The 5377-nt window shown below is 34.1% G+C and overlaps 1 non-coding gene across 1 annotated transcript; it reads left to right on the top strand.

Moving 5' to 3' along the window:
- Positions 1-4226: 4226 nt before the first annotated feature.
- LOC128248186 (U6 spliceosomal RNA) lies at positions 4227-4333 on the top strand. Its single transcript, XR_008264486.1, has one exon. It is a non-coding gene; the product is annotated as a U6 spliceosomal RNA (small nuclear RNA).
- The last annotated feature ends 1044 nt before the right edge of the window (positions 4334-5377 follow it).

The raw sequence follows: 5377 nt of genomic DNA, 5'->3' as shown, positions 1-5377 counted from the left end.
ATGAGTGGTAGTAGTTGTTGTAGGAAACAATAATAATATCAAAATCAGCAACGGTAAAACAAATTTACTAGTCCAAGAAAAATAGTGCCTAAAAGTTCCTTTTCCGTTTCTCCACCAGCTCTTGCATACACAATACACAAATGTATTACATATATTTACGGTAATAGCATGTGTAATATTTGAATCAATTCAAAATGCATCTACAACAAGAAGGAAAAAAGGCGAAAGGCAACACACAAGTTTTTTTTTTAATATTCGATAATGGAAACTTCCTGCTACATTCTTCGTAATATACTAGGTAGATAGCATTTTAACTAAAATATTACTGAGGCAGAAGAGAGTTGCAGTCGACCAAGACGATAGGGTATTAAACTTCCCAGTCGATAGGGTACTTTATCTATGGCCAGCACACTCAAGTCACACTGGATTAATTCAACATATGTATAGCTATATAGAAGTTAATGCTAGCAGGCAAGACGTATTATGTGCGTGTGCGCATGCCTGTGTGTTTGTTTGTGTGTATGTGTAAACATTCAAGAAGCAAAAGAAATGAACAGGAAACGAAAAAAACCTGGCGACGGACTGTGTCATACAACTAAATGAAAGATGACATATCACACGACAAAAGCACTTGAGGATAGAACAACTGGGTAGTTTCTATGTAGTCACTTGACAAGCTAGAAACAGTAGCCAAATCTTCTTCAAATCACACCACATTCATCTCCCTAGGACACATTAGGTATGTTTAGAGCTGATATCTATAGTAGAGATGGTTATTGCTGGAATGTTTGATAAGTAACATTCGTGATGATTGCAGCAATAACAACATAAGAAATAAGAGCGTCTTGTCATCTATATTTACCGCAATATACATTTCGTAATTCATTCAAAAATATTTATACATTGCACAAATTTACGGAAGTATATTCATATCTTGCCTTGGAATGGGGTCAAGCATTTAGGAGAATGACACAAAAAATATTATTGTGATAACCATGAAGAGACTTCAAACTTTAGTGTATCTATCTATCTATCTATCTATCTATCTATCTATCTATCTATCTATCTATCTATCTATCTATCTATCTATCTATCTAGCCATCTGCCAATCTATCTCTGTCTGTCTATGAATCTATTAATGTGTATGTGTGTGTGTATTTGTTTGAGCGTGTGTGTGTCTGTGTTTGTGTCAGTCCTGCACCACTGGGGTTGGTTTCTTTACATCCCTGTAACCTATCATATCGTCAAAAAAGGAGCCGATAGAATAAGTCTTAAAAATAAGTACTGGCGTCGATTTGTTCAGTTAAACTTCAAGATAGTGTCCCAGTAAGATAACCGATTATGTGTGTGTGTATGTGTGTGTGTGTGTGTGTGTGTGTGTGTATGTGTGTATGTTTGTGTGTGTTTGTGCGTGTGTGTGTGTGTGTGTGTGTGTGTGTCTGTGTGTGAGTGTTTGTTTATGCGTCCATATAAATCGTATGTATGCCCCAGATGAAGTAAGCATTCACAACTCTTCTTAAACGTTGCAGTCGGAGCGAAAGCCATTGAACCTTTTCCACTCTTCAAAAATTAGTTAATTCTGTACGAGGGTGGGCTGATAAGTTCATAAGCTTTTTTATGAAGGAGTGATGCAAGAGCTGTGAAATTTTGCAAAATTGGTACCTTAATTCGAAGGGGAAGGGAGAGTCTTGAAAATGGTCCAAGGTCTGGACGACCTGCAACTGCCACCATTGAAGAAAACAATGATCGTGTTCAGCACACGGGATTGTCTTCCCCTTCAGATGAAGAAAACACTCAAATCCAAATGAATTACTGGCTCCGTACATGATATTAATGCGGTACAGAGAGCGCTCTCTGTACCGCATTAATATGTCGTTTATACATACTCAAACATCCTGGAGGGCTTCCCCGCAAAACTCTGTTGTTAGTTGAGATGGTATTAGCCACAGGTGTTTGTTCATTGTCTGTTATATATTTATCACTGTAATGGCTTCTATTTTTCTAATGTTAGTTACATACTACGTGCCTTCCTCGCTCAAAATTCTCGCTGTACAACCTCTTCTCACTCCTTTATACTTTCTAGATCTCCCTTCAAAACACTGTACAAAACACCTTGTTCATATTTCCTCTTCAGCATTACGGACATAATGAACTCACCCACCGCCATTGTTTTGTTTCCTACAGGATATGAAAATTTTTGCTGAATTTCAACTATTTTGACTTCAAAAAATTAAATGGGTGCAGCAAATTTCATTAGCATCTCGGGCTGAATTATAAATAATAAAAATATCTGTGCTACCAACGTCTTGTTACTATATGTTTTCATATATCTAAAGAATTACTCTCATATGTTTATTATGTAGTTTTGCTTTTCTAAATGCACGGGCATATACACATATGTATGTGTATAGTTGTAGGTGTGACTCGAAACTCTAAGTAACGAGATTGATTGAAACTAAAAGTTTGATTGAAACTTTTAGTTTTAAATGATTTTTGTTACGTATATATATATATATATATATATATATATATATATATATATATATATATATATATATATATATATATATATATATATATATATATACATATGAATATAAACATGAATATATATGAATATACGTATTTTTATATTTAAAAATATAAATCACTATGCCTAAGACACAACCTCTGTATATACATATGTGTGCGTGTGTGGTGGGGTGTGTGATTGAGTGTGTGTGCATGAGTGTGCGCATGTATGCATATGTGTGTGTATGTTTTTATATTTACAACATATAATAATTAATTTTGGGAGAATGAATACTAATATGATTTGATATATTTTAGCATTTATGAAAGCAACACAAAGGACTCTACAAAATACTATATAATCTATTGAAAATCCTTTCGATGAGAAAGCTTACTTGCATTTATCTGATTAAATATGTCAATTCTTCAGCCAATTTCCGCTAGTCGAATTCAGTTAATGTGTCTTGTCTTTCTCAAAGAATTTACGCATTCATCAACTTTCATTTCATTTCTTTGTCTCTCTCCCACCTCTCTCTATCTTACGCTTCATCTTATTTTTTCACAATCTACTCATATCCCTCCATTCATCCATCCACCACACTCACTGTCTATCTCTTTCTCTCTGTTTACCTACCCACCTGTCTGTCTTACAGTCTGCATATCAATCCAAATACCTACCTCTCTATCTTTCTGTCTCTCAATATCCATCTATCCATATCTAAAATAATCACCGAACTGGTTTGTCTTTATTCTCAGTCTCTGATTACTTTTGTTCAATAAAATGTTCAACTGAATCAACTATTAAAAACGTCTCGACTGCTTGTTAAGGTAAGTCTATACAAGATTTTTTTTCTGTCTCCTCGCCTATAATGAATTGTTGACGTCATTCAAGTATTGTTTCAATTTATGAGACATAAACTATCGAAGCTAGGCAGCAGCTTATCTCTGCTTTGTTCATTAGTATGGCAGACAAGTATAGTTAAGTGTTAACCGTGTCACTTGTGAAGGAAATTGTATAATTATATATATAAAAGCGCATCTTATTGCGGCGTAAAAGGCTTTCTGTATTAAAACTTAAATGAAATAATGAGAGATAGATAGGTAAGCTGAGAGAAAGAGAAACGTAGAGAGGAGTAGAAATAGGAAGGATGTGTGCATCTGTTATAATTGAGTACTATTCAAACGCCTTTGTTACATTTTACGTTAGCCCCAATATAACCTGGTCTGTTGTTTGTGAGCCACTGATAAACTCGTCATTATCTAATGTGGTCATTAACTATTTGCAGCTAACTGTAAGTTGTTCCCACTATGAGATGCATGCTTAAAGTCGGTTGGTATTAGCCATTTGCGAATAAATGTTATGACTACAGACGCAACACTATTGATAACATAGAAACCACCAACATCTCGAGAGGGTGGTCCTGTAATCTAATTAGATATATGCCTTTAGTTAGCGGCACTTCAAAATTTGCCAGGAGTTCGATCAAAAAGGACGTTATATTTATATTGTTTTACGAAACAAAATTTAAATCTGGTAAATACTTAATCTTGCAAACCAAACTACGTCATATTTAATAAACCCTTTTCCATAACCGAATCAGAGTTCAGTTTAACATAACACCTTAAAATCATATCACGAAAGAGCTCATTATATATCCATAAGATAACAGCAAAACGAGATGAGAGTACAGCGTTGTAATAGATTTCTTTACAAATTTCTTGGTTCGGCAGTAAAAAACACTAAAATTGTAAGGATTCAAAGAAGGTTAGCATGGCCACTTCCTAAAATGATACACAAATTCGTAAAGCATAATTTACTTTTAATCAAGGCGATGCTCCAGTAAAGCCACACTCAATATATAAAACAAGTAAAGAATAAGTTTATTACCTCACCGTTTTGATTTCAAATGTACCCGAGGTTAATTTCAATTGCGTTTTAACACGACCTAATTGTAAAAGACAATGTACACTGATATGTGTTGTCATAAAATAATAACACATGTGCCTATTAATTTAAAACACTCATATAGAGAGAGTAACCATTGCTAAAAAAGAATAATCACTATCCGATTGCCGGTGAAATCAGGCACAGCAGAGTTTTCACATATTCAATAAAGCTTATAGTGTCATGGAATTGTTTCAAGCATATTTATTTTTATCTTATATTATTTGATTTAATAAATTTGAAACTGCCCTTTTTATGCATTTCTCTTGAGCATAGTTGATTACTTTTCTCTGGTTATGTGTGTGTGTATGTGTTCACACGCATATATATGCACATATATATATGTGTATGTGTATATATATGAATGTATGTCGATATGTATGAGTATATATATATATATTTGTAATGAGACAAAATAAAGCAAGCATAGAGCGGTTTCTAGGTCATGAGAGTAAAATCGGAGAATAATAATTTCCCATTCTCTTCCTAAAAGCAACACAAATGGTCCTAGTGGTGGACCCTTTAGCCAGAATTTAGATAGTGCAGAAAGAAAACAAGCTGCTTTGAAGTCCACGATATTGTTATCGGTAACGCCGCTTCGGAATAAATAATTTACGGATACCATAGGAATAACAGTTTTGGACTATATATATATATATATATATATATATATATATATATATATATATATATATATATATATATATATGTGTGAGTATATATATGTGTGTGTGTGTGTGTGTGTGTGTGTGTGTGTGTGTGTGTGCGCGTCTGTCTGTCTCTGTGTGTAACCTATTATTATTCTATTCTTTAACTTGTTTCAGTCATTTGACTGCGGCCATGCTGGAGCACAGCCTCGAAGGGTTTTAGGACTTATTTTAAAGCCTAGTACTGATTCTATTGGCCTCTTTGCTGAACCGC

Source organism: Octopus bimaculoides, chromosome 6 (genome assembly GCF_046866305.1).
Source record: "Octopus bimaculoides isolate indiv1 chromosome 6, ASM4686630v1, whole genome shotgun sequence".
In the NCBI taxonomy this organism is placed as follows: Eukaryota; Metazoa; Mollusca; class Cephalopoda; order Octopoda; family Octopodidae; genus Octopus; species Octopus bimaculoides.
Note: the sequence above shows the minus strand (reverse complement) of the source record. Positions and strands in the feature narration are given on the sequence as shown.